Source organism: Physeter macrocephalus, chromosome 4 (assembly GCF_002837175.3).
Source record: "Physeter macrocephalus isolate SW-GA chromosome 4, ASM283717v5, whole genome shotgun sequence".
In the NCBI taxonomy this organism is placed as follows: Eukaryota; Metazoa; Chordata; class Mammalia; order Artiodactyla; family Physeteridae; genus Physeter; species Physeter macrocephalus.
In genome coordinates, this window is record NC_041217.1 from 112,893,906 (window position 1) to 112,912,319 (window position 18,414).

The 18,414-nt window shown below is 35.3% G+C and overlaps 1 protein-coding gene across 8 annotated transcripts in view; it reads right to left on the reverse strand.

The window, feature by feature from the left end:
* The window catches only part of ADGRL2 (adhesion G protein-coupled receptor L2), a 273,375-nt gene that overhangs the window by 185,111 nt on the left and 69,850 nt on the right, over positions 1–18,414 (reverse strand). The window contains exon 1 of one of the 8 annotated variants that reach the window (XM_055084501.1): positions 639–742. The exons of the other annotated variants lie outside the window; for them this stretch is intronic. The gene's annotated coding sequence lies outside the window, so the exon portion shown is untranslated. Of the gene's footprint in view, positions 1–638; positions 743–18,414 lie in introns of those variants that run through there. 8 annotated transcript variants of the gene reach the window in all.

Genomic DNA, 18,414 nt, shown 5'->3' on the forward strand with positions numbered 1-18,414 from the left:
ACATTTCGGACCTCCGGGCCGAGGCTGAGCGGTGGCCGCTGCCCCAAGACTGGCTGAAGGCGAGGACTGGGGCTCGGGGAAGCGGGGAGGTGTAGGGACGAGATACGCGACGCGCAGCAACGGAGGGGAGGCGCCCCCCACCCCCAACGATCCCAAGGATTCTCCGGTAAGCTCCCAATTTCGCTCCGGTACCTCTGCGTGTGTGTGTGTGAGTGTGTGAGCGGAGAGAGTGTGAGGGAGAGAGAGGGAGCGAGGGAGAGAGACGGGGGAGTGCGAAGTCCTGACACAGACTCTCCGCGAGGTCTGAACTGGAGTCACCTCCCAGACTCCTTCTCTTCCTCCTCCTCCTCTTCCAACACCTCCTCCACCCCAAATCTCCACCTCCCCACCCCCGCGAGTTCGGCTAATCATATAAACATATTAACTTGTACAGCGGCAAAGGCCAAACCTCTCCCGCCTGATTTTTCCAGCAAGGGGCTCAGACTAACTCAAAAGAAGATTACAGGCAGCTAAGTACAAAACATGGAGCAGATAATCTATAACTCACTGCCGCCCAATGGCCATTTTCCACTCCATTTGAGCAGCTGCGTCGGTGGTGCACCCGAGCAAGGGGGAGGGGAGCGAAAGGGGACACTTACGGGCTCGAGCTGTTCGGGTGGCGGTGGCCCAGCAGCCGCCCGAGAACAGGCCGGCCCCGGCTCCGCCGGCGGGGCGGCCGCAGGGCTGTCCGGGCGGCGGCGGCGGCGGCGAGGGACGCGCGCGCACGGCCGCTGAACGCGCCTTGGAGGCGGCCTGCGGTGGCTAGCGCCCCTCCTCTCCCTCCCCATCGGCTCGCCCCCCCGCAGGTCTCGGGGCTCCGCATCCAGCCCCCAGCGTCAACACACCCACTCCATCCCGAGCCCCACCTCCCCGAACTCCACTCACTGCGCGCTCGGTCCTCCGCGCGCTCCGCCGGCGCGCGCTGTCCAGCCTGTCCACACACACGCACTTTAAAAACATTTATTTTATTTCTGGAACGGGGTAAAAGGTATTTGGGAGAGCGCGGCGCTCCGGCCTCCGAGGCGGGGGACAGGGGGCTGGCCCGGAACTCGGGGTCCCCTCCCCTCTTCCCTCCAGGCTCAGGAGCTCTCTCCTAGCCTGTACTTCGGAGAGGCGCCCAGGATGCGTCTTTTACCCACCCCGTCTCCAGGTTTTCTCTTTTCTCCGCGCGGCGAGCCGGAGGCCCCTAAACTTTTAGTTTCCGCGGCCCTCCTTTTGTATTACTGCTCGGAGGAGAAAGAACGTCTGTTCGCCTCGGCTGCCTCCGTCCGGCTGGGGCGCACGGGGGACGCTCCATGGTTAATGCGTCTTTGATACCTGAGATTTCCGGCGGGCTCGTTAATGAAAGTTACATTTTTTTTAAATTGCGATGACTTTTTCTTTGTAGTTACAGAGAGCTAGCCAAACTTTGACTTTATTGACTATATTTCACAAGAGCGTTTTGTTTGTTTTTGATTAAACCCACCAGGATAAGCAAAGGAAGGAAAGGAGACTACAAGGCTCTACTCGCAAGTGCATTCATCGTGCTGTTTAGGTCTGTTTCCCTCATTTCCTTACATTGAAACTGCTTTTGCTCTTGTCCTCTGACCACACTTCCTTGCGCCTCTCTGTTGGTAGTGTTAGCAAACAGCCAGACAGCGCCTACGATGGACCTAAACTAAAGAGAATAGACCACGACGGAGAAAATCGTGCTTGAAAAATGTTCGAAAGCCAGTTGTGTCCTTTGCATACGAGTAAAATCAAACCTGGATTTTTTTTTAATTACAAAATTTCTGAGCTAAAATGTATTTCTAAATCACTGTTTATACTAATGAATGAAGGCATCAATTAAAGAAGCATGTTTTCATTGGTTTTCAAGAAAAACTGATTCTCCAAGACTTAAAATCTCTAGAAAATAGGATGAAACTTGAGCTTCTTTGCTTTCAGAAACAATATGTACTTTTTGTTGCTGTGGGTATGTTGCAGTCATCATACGTCAGAAATCATTTCAAACAACAGTGTTATTAAAATGTCAACAGCAGATTGTTCAGAAGACATGAAGACTCTACCTATATTTTGTCACAAAGCCAGATATTTGTAGTACTAAAGTAAATCCAGCTATTAGTCAAGTTTTCTCTCAACTTGTAAAAAAATCAAGTTAAAAGTACATATGTGCAGATAACTGAAACATGCTCTTTTGGTTGATTCATTATAATTCTCAGGTTCAAAGAAGAATCCTTGATGATCAAATTTTTTTCTACTTAATGTATTGATGTTTTAACATTCTCACCAATACAAAAGATAAGAGGAGCCACATAGAGCATTGGTGCTTTAAACTACATAAACACTTCCATTTGGAATTTCTTAGATAACATAATTCAAATATTATCGGTGCAGGATATAAACTAGTCTAGAAAAAAAAACACTTATGCAGAGCTAGTGTGAAACCTTATTTCGTTTTTACATCTGTCAAAATTTATACATACGACAGATCTACCTAGGAAAACTAAATCAGGCTTCTTTAAAGTAGTTGAAAAGAAGGAAGACTTATAGAATTCTCAGACCTCAGTGGTCATTTATATCACAGTCTCCTTTGGAATTTAAAATTATTTTATTCAGTATTGTAAGCCAAGATATGTCAAACTGATAATAATTTGCATTTACTGAAAAATTTTAGCCCTTTTGTTCATCTTTGAAGATTTTTCATTCATCTAGGCATGATTCGCATGAAGTCCCAATGAGTGCATGGATCAATTTAATGCTATTTTCTTTGGGGAGGCAGAACTTGGGCTGAAGTTTTTATTTAGTAAGCTTAGTAAGTAATCAATAGAAAATTTTGCCTGAATTAAGCTGCCCATATGTTGGCTCATTTACTTGTTTATTTAACTCTCTCAGAAAGAATCTCAGGAAGAACCCACTGTCTTCATTTCTTAGGTCTGATGCACTTTGACGCTCAGGACATAAGTGAGTCACTCTCCACTACGTTCCTGAAGAGACTACAAAAAAAGGAGGATGCATGGGAGGGGAAAGAAATTGTCAGAAGTGGGTTAAATCTATAGGGAGTAGGAAATGCCTCAAACAAGTTTTTAATTTTAACTCAATAGTATATGTATTTTATAGAGTTCAAGGAGTTCAACACTTTTTTCTTAAGCATATAATAAGTTTGCTGTTTTATAATTATATCTAAATGTATCCCTTCTCTAGGATAATGTTTTAAATATTAAAGAATTTTTAATTCTTTCCTTGCACTTTACACATAATAATGCTTCAACCTTCTTTGAATCCACAAAGAATTGAAACAGAGCTTTTAATTGCATTGATATATTCAAGATTAAGCTGTTAACCACAAACCTGCCATTACAAAGGAACTCTTAAATGACACACACACACATCCAGAAAACATAATTTGTCTGACACTTCATGACAATTCAAAACATAATTTATAACAATACAGGTGTTATGGTAGAAAAAAATGAAATGAGAAACTTAATAATGTCCACAGATGTTAGCAAGCTAAGGGGAGTTGGAGTATGTTATGCATTCCCTGCAATCCAATCAATTTAACTACACAATCTATACTATTATTTAAGTAATGGCAAAATCGTTGACTTATTCATAATACTTGCTAATTGTTTTTAAAAATAAATTCTACAAAGGACAAAGGAAACACCCATTTCCATTTGTTTTATGTTAAATCAACATCTAACCACGCATGGTGATTTCATTCAAAGAAAACAGAAGGAACTCATTAGCTTTTGTGGTTTGAGAGATTGATGGGCTTCAGACATTTTAACCATACATGTTTTTTCCAACTGTAGAAACTCATGTTTTTAATTTAAACATCTTTATGAAACTAAAGATTATTTTATTCAATGGATTCACATATTTCTGATGCAGAAATTATGCTAATTTTTAAAGCTATTTACCATCCAGGCATCTTCGTTTAGAGGGAAGTGATGAGGTACTTTTCAAAATACAAATATGAATGATAATAGTATGGGTACCAATTTAACGAATCTGAAAAAGTATGAAAATGGGAGTGGTTGCAAAGTATCGCGGTTAGTATAAGCCAGTAGAACACAGTGAGTAACCTCTTCAATGCCGCACCCCAGCAAACTTGGATATAGGTAAGCGCGTTCTAAAAGGGGCCACATGGAGGTGGACTTGGGTGGGGCAGAGAGAGGATCCAGGTCTTGATGCCGGATCAGAAATTGCGTGAAGTTTGAGCTACAAGCTGTAGAGAACTACCAGTGAGAATAGATTGTATTCATTATTTTTGCCTTTGATGAGAGAGCTCTGTGAAAGTTCTAAAATAAAACAAATAAAAACATGTGAAACTGCTCTAGTTTTTAATACAGAAATAGAAATAAAATTAGCTAGATTTCATCCTAAACTTTGTGTTCCCTTTTCTTCGTTACTGTTCAATGTTGCTTAGTGCTGAAACGTTTTCCCTACTCTAGAAAATAAATCTTTCAAAGCTCTAGAGCAGATCAAAGCAATTATGTGAATACCCAGACTTAACTAGAACTCGTTGAAAGTTCCTAGCATTGTTTTTCATTTTAGTTTTGCCATGCATGTAGGCTGAAAAGAAATCAGAACTCATTTTCCATGAGAGAATAAACATATGAAAGCATTTGGCAAAGCCGATAAGCTTTTAATTCTTCTCCCAGTTCTCTCCAGGCTGAGTAAATCTTGGTCCAAGAAGGCCAAACCCTATCTAAAATGTAGAGATGCAGTCTCCAAAAATAATGATAGTTTAAACTATATTATAAATATGATTATGGTGTGCTGTACTTAATGATATTATTTAGAAGTACCTGATCACATATATTATTAAATACCTATCAGTTTGTAATTAATACTTCTTAAAAATATCCACCAAAACAACTGGTAGCTTGACTCTTTCTGTGCACCTAGAGTATTTATATATGTCTAACTGTGTACAAAGGATTATACAATTTTTATACCATTATGATACTCAAAAGCAAGCGAGTTAAAAAAGATGCCCCTCATGATATTGCCCCACTGAGTCTTACCCAACTCAAAGTTAGTCTTTCTTGCTTTCGCATAGATTATTCTCATAATTGTTGGTAATATCTGCACCTTGAGGATTTTCTATAATCATGTCTTATAGATCTTCTATGAATGTTTCTGTCAAATCAGGAAGTGTAACTATAAGAACACTCATTTTATAGAAAGCTGTCTATGACTTCTTATAATAATTTTTTCATCATTAATTCTCATAACCAAATGTTTTCTTATTAAAGTATGTAGTTTTAAAATGAACCTCCTCATCCCTTTTCTATACATGCAAACCTCTGTCAACAATACAGATGAAATTTCTTTAAATTTTTTTTAAAAACTGTTAAACTAAAAGTAACCTAAAAGCACAAGTCTTTATGAAATAGCAATTTCACGCAAGTTTAAATTGAATTTTTAGTGCCTCTGAGAATATGACTTTGATTATTCATGTCATAGTTCACTGTAGTATGGCAAAACTTGCAAAAGGCTTTTAAGAGTCAGGAAACAAACTCACAAATGCCCTCTTTGCATTTTAGAAAGTGAGTCAAAGATATAATTATATAACACTTCTAATATTTCATATTAGAATACATTGAAGTTATCCTAATGATACAGCATAAAATGATCATTGAAATATGTGATCTTAGTATTTTTAAACACAAAATTGCTTTGGTACAGTTTTGAAAATATTTGATAATCTAAAATTGTGTAACGAGATGTTTGACCTTGACTTTTTGATCATATAAGCTGTTACTAACATTATTCATTATTTTGTCCTCTAATTAATATGATGGTTATTTTTTAACTACACTTATCTTTTTTACTGTATTTTTAAAAGGCCTTTATTGGTTGTATATATTTTAATAAAAATAAATTTGAGCATGTGGAAACTAGAACAGCAATTTGCAGAGATTTTTCTTCTCAACAGAGTTCTCATCATAGTTTCTTGAAAATAGAATGTTGCCATCTCTATTTTCAAGAATAATTTAAATCTTTATAATTAAGTTTTCAACTTATTGCAACTCTTTACAATGCATTCTTAGTCACTATGAAATCCATCACTTAGGTCCTAGACCAAACAATGATGTAATAGGCATACGTTTTTGTGATAAGTAAAAGTGCATTAGAAAAGAATCTTTTTTTTCCTTTTAATTAGCATCCAAATTTAGAATCATACTAAAATGTCATCGATATCTCAAAGAAGTACTGAAATGATTTGGTAATGATAAGGTTTTGTTGAGTGATATTCAATGAAGAAATTCTGGTTTAGGTTAAACAATAAAAACACATAATCTCTCCAGCTATTCTACATTAAAAAGAAGTTGCCAAACTATCACCTGGATAATATATTCTTTGAATGATTTTGATTCAGTGTTGGCGTTGTGCTGCACTGAACCATCCACACTCTTATCCAACTATCCTGGTTACCAAAATCACATATCTACAATATAACTAAAGAGGATTATTAGTGCATTAAAAGTGTTCCCCTTCATTATGGGAGTGTAATTTATGACACCAATTTAATTAGTACTATGTCCTTACTACCTGAATTTAATGACCCAAATTCAAACCATGTATATTTCATTGTTCAGACAATGTAGAATACACGGCAAGAAAAACTAATTTCCTGTTTATTATCTAATGATAATTGAAACACAATAATTCATTATAATATACTCTGCTACTGCTATATATGAAGTGGCATGTCTCAAGGAAAGAGATTATGGAAATAACATGAAAAATATTTATAGTCTGTTAAAATCAGAGAAAAGTTGAATTTTTTAAAATCAGAGAAAAGAATGCTAGCTATAAAATGTAAATGTTTGAGAAATCAAAGTATGTAAACTATTTTTAAATAATATGTATCCCCAGAAGACTATCATTTATCATTTTAAAATAAACTTATGGGTAATCAAATAAGGAATCTGAAAAATATTTTTTTAATGAATTTTGACATTTCATACAATTATTCAGTGTTTACTTGCCAGTGCCCTGTTACAAAATGATTTTAAATATGATTTGTATAAATCAAAAAGAATTATGCAGATGTAGATTTGAGATGATAATGCTGGCCTGTTGTTTATATTGAATATTTCTATACAGGAGGAAATCATGTGATGTCAAAAATAGATACTAAATTCAATCTTTAGAAAACTCTTAGGTAGATTTATAGCTTATCAAAATTCAGAGGTAAAATATTACACCTTATCACTGAGGGAAGTCTATCTTTGCCTGAATTTTCCAGTTAATGAAAGAAGTGTTTAAATACTCTAGTTAGATTATTAACTTCTACAAAACTGAAACAGATGTGTGTCTTAGTATGCCATTAAGTTTATGATTTACATAGAAACCTTACATTGAGCTGAGCAGAGGCCAATGATTCTAATTTGCTCTAGATTTACAATAACCTGATCTGGTTTTTGTAAGTATTGAAACACTTTTTAAACAAAATTAGAAAGCAGTTGTGCTTTGTGTGATTAAAGATGCAATTCCCTCTGGAGTAATGAGAAAAGTTAGAACATGTTTCTTTCTTTATGGATGTTTCTATTATAAACATGAGTGCTATACATTATATATTTTTGTTACTATGATTTCCTTGTTTTTAATTATAAAATAAACCAATTGAATTTCACTGGAGTCTCAATTGAAACTATGCCAAAATTTAGCTGAAGAATGTGTACTGAGCTTCATAAAAATCCTTAAAATTTTTCCCAGGGTATTAAGGTCTTGTTATACAAATACTAGTTCACCATAATTTTCTAGAGCAAAATATCTTTCTGATTAAGACCTCCACAGCAAAAAGACTTGAGTGCTAAATACATTTCAAGCCCTAGAAAAAGGCATATATAAAATTGTTCAAGACTAATGATCACTGGATTCATATAAGTTACAAATAGAAAAAAAGTTCATTTATTTTATCTCATTACACAAATAATAATATTTATGGCACTATTATTTAAACCTCCTTCTACTTTGCTTGGTGAATTGTAATCCATCAGCTCCTAAAAACCAAATCTATAAAAATACATTATTTTTAACACTTTGAATACTATTTTCTTAAAAAATCAGTCAGAAATGTTGATATAAATATCATTGTAAGCATTTGTGTGTATATTCATGTTTATAGAAAAGTACATGCAAAAGTATTAATTCAGTAAAAGTTTATCTCTCATAAAACCTTTATTAGCCCTTGAAGTCTTTGCCACTTCATTTAAAATGATTTATGTTTTGAATAACAAGGTTCCATTAATCTGTTTGACAAAAGAATTTTTAAATCATTTAAATAATTTATTTGAATGAATTATTTAATTTCTGTAAAATATGTGCACATGTATATGTATATACCTGTGTCTATATATTTGTCTTCTGGCACAATATCACAGAAGAAATACAAAACAGAATTCAGAATACATTGTCCTTGACACCAGCAGTGTGACTTGGTGTTGCTGCCCATGTGTGCTTTGATCACCCACTGTTTGCACAGAACCCCTGTTAAAAGGCCATTTGTGCTACATTTGACACAGCAGGGTGATTTAATGTCAGAGAAACATGCATGTGATTTTCTATATTCATTTTTAATCCTGCATTTTTACTGAGATTGTACGCTGACATATTTTTCAAAATGCAAGACTAATAAAGGCAATTATTCAACACTAGGAAAACCTGCTTTCCTCAATTCAGTGCTCGAGGTGCTACTGAAAAGTAGTAAACATACGCCATCCCCAGAGAAATAAATCATCTGTGGAAACAGGGCAAATACACATGGAAAACAAATAAGAATATACACAAAAATTTATAAGCAAGTACACAAAACTAATTAGGACATAAAAATTTATATAATATGTTTAATATGCATGGCATTCAGGAATTTTAACTATATACTCTCTCTTCACAGACTATTCACAAAATTTTCTCTCAAATAGATCGTATTATTCTTTTCTCCTGAAGATGCATTTTTATTAATAAAAAATAATGAAACCATTGGATTTTTCTCCAACTTTGGTGAGGTTATGGAATAAATTTATAAGTTATCAATTTTATTTTTAAACATGCAGGAAAATAAGCTTTCACTTATGTATCTCCTACACACAACAAAACAAGTTTTATATCATATACATGTATATATATATGGTAAAACCTTCTAGGTCACCTTTCTTTTGGAAACTCCATCCAGTTTTTTCTTTGTAGTACTGTTCCCCTCTTTATTATGTAAGGTTTTAGTGGGTTCCTTCGGGTTTTTTTTTAATTTTGTGATCCATACTTTCAACAAATTTCTTTTAACTTTAATTTACCAGGGAGGTACTAACTTTACTTACATGAAAATCTCAATCTGTGCTTGTGACATGTAAAAAAATTTGAAATCTCTGTCTTCTCCACGTCTTCTCCCACTTGTCCAACCATCCGTAAAACCAGCTATAACACTATACCATTGCATACCCATTACCCACAATACTCAAATCTTAGTAAGGAGGTATGAGAATCACCCAGCACTCTCACACAACTTTTAAAGCCCCTGATATACCAAAGTAGCATCATGAACTCTCAGGGAGACAGTAGTCTTTGAGAAGTTTGTTAGATGTCTAAAACTGCTTTCTGGAACTTCCTCTCTGGAAGCACCTTCCTCCCTACCCATGTTCTTGTATCTAGAAATGTAAATAGCCTCCCAAATACCTCCAAGTTGTATGATACAGGAAGTAACATTATACTGCTTAGAATGGTATGCACCAATCAGATGAAGTCGTTTTCTAATCATTTCTCCTACTCTCAGATTTTTGACAAACAGTGGCTTCTTTATTGTCTAGCAAAGGGCCTGAGCTGTAGTTGGTTGTTGGAAAGCATTTATGGAAAAATGAGTTAGAATCCTATAATCATAAATACTATTATAATATTTAGTTCAATAAGGCAGCTGCTTCTTATACAAATATTATAGCACTGCTTTGCTGATGTAGATAAGTCAAACAACCTAGAAATCTTGTACAAATGTACTTATTACAAGTGTATATATAAACAACATACACATAAATTTACTTCTTAACAAATTTGTTTAGTCAATTTATTAAAATGTTTTTATAGGCCATATGTAAATATTTTAATATCTACACAAATTAGCGATTACAATGAAATTTTAATGTTTTCCAAAAGTTAATAACAATGTTTGTGTGTATGTGTGCTTTTACCTGAAGAGAAAAACAAAGAGACAAATTGTTCAAGGAGTTTCTAGCACTATTAATTATCTTAGCGTGTGTCTGTGCCTCTGTCTGTGTGTGTTGGGGAGGTAGGAAGTAGGCAGAAAATTAATCAATGCATTTGAGTTTTTCAGCTCAGAGAAGTTGAAAAGTTGGTTTTCTGTTCCATTTTACCTAGAACAGTCCTTCTCCCTTCGACTTTTTCTGTCCCAACAATTTATATAAGATAAAGATGTGTCTAGGGAACCTCAGAAATTAGAATCAAGGGGCTTACATGAAGCTTTTCAAGGGTTATATTTTGCACCCCGGCACTTTGGTCTTATTTAAAGGCAAAACATCTGACATCTTATACATTATGATAAAAAGTATCATATTTCCATTTTAGTTCACTTATGATTCACTAAGCAAAGACTGGAACCCTACATTCAAGAGCCAAAAAGCATTTTAATCAATTTTTTCCTTCCAAATCACCAGCAAATGTTATTAATATTATCTTAAAGAGTAAATTATGGTGACCTAAATGGGAAGGAAATCCAAAAAAGGAGGAATATATGTATACATATAGCTGATTCACTTTGCTGTATAGCAGAAGCTAACACAACATTGTAAAGCAATTACACTCCAATAAAAATTAATTTAAAAAAAGAGTAAATTAATTAATCAAAATTTCCAAGGAAGATGTTCTGACTTTCTGCTGACACTTTAAATGTTGTTTCTTTTTGCTTATGTTCCTGGTTTGTTTTTTTTTTAAAGAAAAAAAACTTACCAAAATATATTACTAAGTACTTTGCTATCTAAGAAAATCACACTGAATATTATTTTATCTTTCTTTGATGACATGGAATTTTTCAGTGTTGAAGGACCATCAAAATGAACATTGATTATCATAGCACTTATTACACATCACTGTATTTATTGATTTACTCCTCCCCCCTACATAGTAAACTCCTTAAAAATCTCACTAAACTTTATATACCCAGCTGTTAGCACAGCATATAATAGAGATCACAAACCGCTGACCTATATAAAATCTAACCGACAAAGGTAATTTATTAGCCCCATAGGTGTTGGGCCACACAGTGTTTTGTTTTGTTTTGTTTTTAATCTGCTTTTTGTCAACTTTTAAAAATTAAAAGGCTTCAATTAAAACTTGGATTTCCAGCTTCTGGGGGGAAAAAAAAACGGAAACATCCGGCAACTTTGACATATATTACCTCATAGCAACACTAGGCAGGAGAGGCTTTCCCTTTCAAACAAAAGGTCCACTCTTGGACTCACCACATTCTCCACCATTCCTTATTACCTCCTCATAACCAAGGCAGTGTCTTGTGCCTCGAGTGACCCAATTTGTGATAATGTTTTGTGTTCTACTTTAACAGTGGCATTAAAAGAAAGTGAAATGTATCTTCACCTCTATATCTGTAAAGTGGGAAAGGAAAGATAGATCAAGAGGACTATATATTTCTCCCAACTGCCTTTCACTCACTAACTTTTTCTTCCTGGCTCCTGTAAATATTTTAATTTTTGAGCTCCAATGGCCAATAGTTTATATGTGAACAAATGTGTGAATTATACTGTTAATAGACATTATAGTCTATGAAGAAATGTATTAAGTAGTAGTAATAGTGCTTTTCTGTGAGGCTGTACATATATACTAACTCCTCTGTGCACTTACTACATAACTCAATAATAAAGTTATAGTGCCCCCCCTTATTCTTACTGATTGGCTTAATCCTCTCTACTTATATTCACATTTAATAGCTTTCTCTTTTTTTCCCCACTTTCCACCACTCTTCCACTGATGTTTACTCTTGCACTTTCTTTTCTTTCTGAGACCAGTTCAGTTTCCCTACAGGGGAAAGTACCTTGGCATTAACAAATGATGATTTTGATTCTTCTGTAATACCTAATATCCCATAAATATAGCTCAAGGGAGGACAAATGAAAGGAACCAGTCTTTTTCAACCAAATAAATGGAAACAAACACCCTTTTAAGGATTAATACATACAGTTTAGAAGACTTACTAGTTAAATAAATAATTAAGACGTTAATTTAGCAGAAACTGTTAAGTGCAAAATGTTTTAAAGCAAACAAGCTAAGCTTTTACTAAAAATTACTAGAAGTAATTGATTGTCTCAGGTATGTTCAAAAAATATTCTTTCTTAAGATTATACTTTTCAAAGGAGACATTTAGAATTGAGATTGTCTACTGAACCTGAGTTAGGAAAACTTTTTTTTTACTATTGCTAATGTATGTTATGTTTCTTATTTTTAGTATTATTTGTATTATTATTATTCCTAATTTTATTTTTTATTTTGATTTACAAATTTTTATTATGATTATAGGTCAAAACATTTTCCCATGAACTATAACTCTATTTTACATAAGTACGCCTACTAGAAAATGTGATCATAATGAACTACTCCACAAAGTGAGAATCACTCATATTAAACATGCTAACATTTAAAAATTCCTATAAATTATATTGTTGGCATAATATCCTTTGTATCAGTTAAAAATCCTGAGTAATATATACACTCTGAAAACACCTTTGTGCTCATTTCATAGTCTTATTGAAATACTGCTCTCCCCTATTTAACAGTTTTACAAAATTTTCAACTAACTTCTCTTCTTAAAGCACACAAACACCTGCTTACCATTTTTCTTCTTCTTCTTTTTTTAATACAGCAGGTTCTTATTAGTTATCTATTTTATACATATTAGTGTATATATGTCAATCCCAATCTCCCAATTCATTCCACCACCCGCATTTTATTATTTTTTTTATTATTATTATTTTTTATTATTATTATTTTTTTTTGCGTTACGCGGGCCTCTCACTGTTGTGGCCTCTCCCGTTGCGGAGCACAGGCTCCAGACGCGCAGGCTCCACAGCATGTGGGATCTTCCGGGACCGGGGCACGAACCCATGTCCCCTGCATCGGCAGGCGGGCCCTCAACCACTGCGCCACCAGGGAAGCCCCCGCATTTTATTATTTTATTAAAAAACTAGGTAGCTTCACCATTAAAACTTTATTAGAACAATTATATCTGTCAATTGTTGGGATAGACACCATTTAAAAGAAAATCATCACAAATCATTTCCTTTGCAACCTAGAAACAGATATTGGCATATATGATTGAATCTCCTTCATGTTAGAAGTTTTCTTTTTTTTTTTCCACTAAGCAAGGCACTTCTAAATGGCGAAAACAAAATTGAGCTTCAAGTAATTATAGTATTTATTTTTCAAAAAATTTGTCTTGGACTTCCCTGGTGGCGCAGTGGTTAAGAATCTGCCTGCCAATGCAGGGGACATGCGTTCGATCCCTGGTCTGGGAAGATCCCACATGCCACGGAGCAACTAAGCCTGTGTGCCACAACTACTGAAGCCCGCACGCCTAGAGCCGGTGCTCCACAAGAGAAGCCCGCGCACTCCAACGAAGAGTAGCCTCCACTCTCTGCAACTAGAGAAAGCCCGCACACAGCAGCGAACACCCAATGCAGCCAAAAATAAATAAATAAATAAATTTATTTAAAAAAAAAAAAAATTTGTCTTTTCTCCCTTTTCACTTTTCCTGACAAATTGTAAGATAAAAGTTATATTCAATTCATAAAATTGGATAATTAATTTGGCCAATTAACTTAGTCTGTGTCCATGCTAAAAAGTATGAAACATTTTTACTGTTATTTTTGATTCAATAGAATACATACATTAAGAAGTGAAATTTCTTTTCTTGATGCTTAATGAGCATTCCATGAGGCTATACCTAGGTGAAATCATTTATGTTCACTTCTTACTTAAAATTCTGCAATTTCGTATAGTGAAGAATTTAGTAAATACCATTTTAAATCACTTTTCTCTCCAAAAGTTTTTGAAACAGCACCACTGAAGCACTTGACATACCTTTCCAAAAAGGCATGATATTACTTTTGAAAAATAAGGCTATATTGAAGATTAACCTTTTCTTCTCCCTTACCTTAAAAAAGATCAGTTGAAAAAGATCTGAAAAGGGCCTTATAAAGTGTAAATTCAGTTAACTTTGGTTAATGCTAATTTTAAGATGCTCTTTTTGAAAAAAAAATTTTTCAGAAAAGCAAAGTAACTTAAAAGCTTAAAATTTGGACTAGGCCACCTGGATTCAGATCTCAGCTCCACCTTTTTCAAGCTGTGTATCCTTGCATAAGTTATGGAAGCTCATCTTTAAATTAACTGTTATTTTCTTTCCTCACTTATAAAATGGGAAATAATAATTTCATATATTTTTATAGTGTTGCTGTAAGTGTTATATGAATTAATACAGGTAGTATCTAACACATAGTAAGTCCTCAAAATTTGCTATTATTTTGATATCATCAATAGCATAAGACAGTTGACAGTTCTTCAAATACTCCTACATAAATGCCTAAAATTGTATGAGTTAATATATAACACTTTCGAATATTGTTACATATTCTTACACACTGGGTTGTATTAGAGCAAAGAATTTTGGAAGTACATTTTGAAACATACAGCTTTATATTGACTACATAAAAATTTATTATCATATGTATGCCAGTGTTGTTGCTGGTACTTTATTTTGTTAGCAATTTGAAGAATCCACTCACTCTTAGTTATGTTCATAGCTTATGATTTTCATTCTTTTTTAGTTATAAGTGCTTCATTTTTCCTTAAATCCATAATATTAGAAGATTATCTGGTTAAACTTATTATACTCTGTAAGAGCTAAATACAATTAAAGACAGTTGTCTGTTACACATCCTAATTTATATTTATTCTCTTATAACACTTCAGAGTCCAAAAATAAATTGAGGAGATTTACAAACAAATAAAAGTAATAAGAATAACTAAGGCCAAGCTATGGAAGCAACCTAAGTGTCCATCAACAGCTGAATGGATAAAGAAGATGTGGTACATAAATTCAATAGAATACTCCTCAGCCATAAAAAAGAATAAAATTTTTCCATTTGCAATAACATGGATGGACTTGGAGGTTATTATGCTACGTGAAATAAGTCAGACAGAGAAAGGCAAATACTGTATGATATCACTTATATGTGATATCATATGTGGAATCTAAAAAATAAAACAAGCTAGTGAATATAACAAAAAAGAAAAAGACTCACAGATCTAGAGAGCAATCTAATGTCTACCAATGGGGAGAGAGAAGGAAGGAGGGACAAGATCGGGGTAAGGGATGAAGAGGTACAAACTACTATGTATAAAATAAATAAGCCATGAGGATATATTATACAAAACAGGGAATATAGCCAATATTTTATAATAACTGTAACCTTTAAAAATTGTGAATCAGTATGCTATACAACTGAAACTTATATAATAGTTACATCAGCTATACCCCAATTAAAAAAAAAAAGAGTAAGAATGGTAAGGCAAAGAGAAAATAAGGATTGGAAAGTAAAAAAGCAGGAAAAGTCAGTATGGGCGATGTATGCCTTTATGTGTGCTAGCCTTAGATTTGCCTTTAGTCTTTCTAGCAGCCACATAAACAGAAAGGCTGTTTGTTATAAGATTCCCAATGCTCAGCAAATGCATGACCTGATGATGAGACCAGGGAGAATCCTGACTAAATGGTGAAGCTGGTCAGTGACTTGTCCTTCCATCTCTTTTCTACTTCTGGTCCATCTCTCCACCCTGTCTTCTGCACTATTGAGTTGATACAGCTCAGTTTTGCCTCTGCTCCACAGATACCTTCCTTCTTTCCTCTTTTGTTCTAACTACAGCAACAACAACCCCCCCCCACCCCTGCCAAAGGCTAGTTTTACTTTTTTCTGAGCTAAGTTACCTAGTGTATTGTATACACACTTCCAAATGCTCATTCTGGCAGATGTTTAATAGGAAGGAAGGCATCAAAATCTCTGGAAGGACTTGAGGGAGTGGAGAAAAAGACCCAAGTGGTTTTGGTAGAGTGTTCCGCATTTCCACTGCCAACCCTGGGAAACATTGTTTTAAAACAACTGAGAGAATATAACTAAATTTAATGAATTAACCATTTCTAGCAGGGAAAATGATAAACTCAGAAGAGAGACAGTGGCCCCTGGGTATAACTAAGATATACTATTATTTAACAGCTGGGTTCTAATTCAAGGAATAGTGTACAATTAATTTTTAGAATATATCTATTTTAGTATAGACCACAATGAATTTTGGTGTTAGAAATTATCCCCTCATTAATATATTGTACTAATGAGATAATAAGCTTGACTTCTCAGGTTATTTGGGGATATGTCTTCTTGGATTTGCCTTGTTTTGTTTTGTTTTGTTTTTACAGGATTTTGTTCAAGAGACGGGGGTGGGGCAGGCTAGAGGATGAACATTTAATCAAGCACCATCTATGTGTCAGACATCATGAAGACTTTTTAATGTTACTTCATTTTAGGGCTCGCATTCAGCTGGCAAGCCTTGGCAAGGCTTGCTGGTAGTTTATGCCCAGCATCTGTTCTGATCTATCAGTGCCCAAGCCCAACAATTTACACATTACTAAATATTTTAGTATTACCCCTACTTTATTTAATCTTCCAAATAAACTTCCAGGGAGACAGGAACACTGGAAGCTGGAGGCAGAGATACTACTCGGGAACGCCCTGTCCTGACTTTGCCAGGTCCTCCCCATTCTGCCTAGAGAAGGCTTCCTTGCTTGTGCTAGTTGGGTTCTAGAACTGGGAGAGCCTGATGTTTGTAAGCATTTTCTTACATGGAAGTACCTAGGCCATGAGTGTAAATTATTCTAGAGTGGCCAGTTTGAGTTTAAAAAATTGTGGTTTTCAACCCTGGCGGTAGTGTCCCCAGCAGCTCTGTGGCCCACAGAGAAGCCGAAGAAGAGAAAGGCCAAGCCAAGTTATGCTGCATCTGCATGCACCTGCTCCTGATACAAGTGGCCACCTGGATACAGGTGGAATCCACCTTGGTATTTTTTTTTCCGGCCATGCCATGTAGCTTGTCTTGTGGGATCTTAGTTCCCTGACCAGGGATTGAGCCTGGGCCTTAGGCAATGAGAGCACGGAGTCCTAACCACTGGACCACTAGGGAATTCCTTACTTTGGTATTCTTGTCTAAATACATTAGGAAATGGCAGGTGTGCATGTGATATCATCCTGCCCATCTATAACCAACCTAAAATGCTGTTAAGTCCTATGATAAATGAGGAAATTGTGACAAAGAAAGGTTAACTTGCCTAAGGTGCCTAATGGTAAAAGAAGCATTAGATGTGTCTTTAGGACTAATGCCTAAACATCTTGTTTCAGTTTTCATCTGAAAACCCTTTTCCTCTGAAAACAATCTTACGCAGCTACCCAATATATTAATAAGAAACAAGTATACCTGCTCTGATTAAAGCAAGATAAAGGCCAAGAGTTCACTCTCAGTTATGCCCTCATCACTAATTTTAGCAGTTCCTGAAGTACCTTCACAAAACTCAATGTTGTGCTCTTTAGAGTTGAAAAAACACTGACTTAAAAAATGCTGCCACCCTAAAACCCACTCTGTGTTGTTCACCTTGGTAAATAATTCATTTAACAAACATAGTGTATAGCTACTGAGTGCCTGACCCTAGGAATACAAGGATAAATAAATAGTGTGTGCCATCAAAAAGCTCATAGTCTGAGGAAGAAGGAAAAAAAAACAAAAAGAAATAAAAAATTAAAATTACCACTGATATCTAGCCTTTCTGTATCAGTTTTCAGAACTGGAAAAGATAGGAATGTTTAGCCCTTTAACAGATGAGAAAACTAAAATCAGAGAAGTTAAGAGGATGCATTGTCCTGTATCCCTTGAGTAAGGAAATAAAGATTACCATCTTGGTCTCAGGGATGCCAAAACCCAGGCTCTTTCTTCTGTGTGATGCAGCCTACAATTTGTTGTGAATCTTTAACAAAGTAAGCACATTTCACCACAGATTTAAATTTAAAATGCAAATCACTTAAACAAGAAGGAAAAAAAGCCCAGAGAAACCTACAGATTAAACCATTAAAATCATTATCATAATAATACCACTTTACACAACCACTATTATTACACATCTGTTATCTCCTTCCCTTCTCACAACTGTGTGAGGTAGGAAGGGTGGCAGATATTATTATTTAGATTTCACAGAAAAGGAAGTAAGACTCTGGGCTATTAATGGAAGGTAATGTGGTAGGGGTGAAATTTATGGACTTAAGGAAAAAA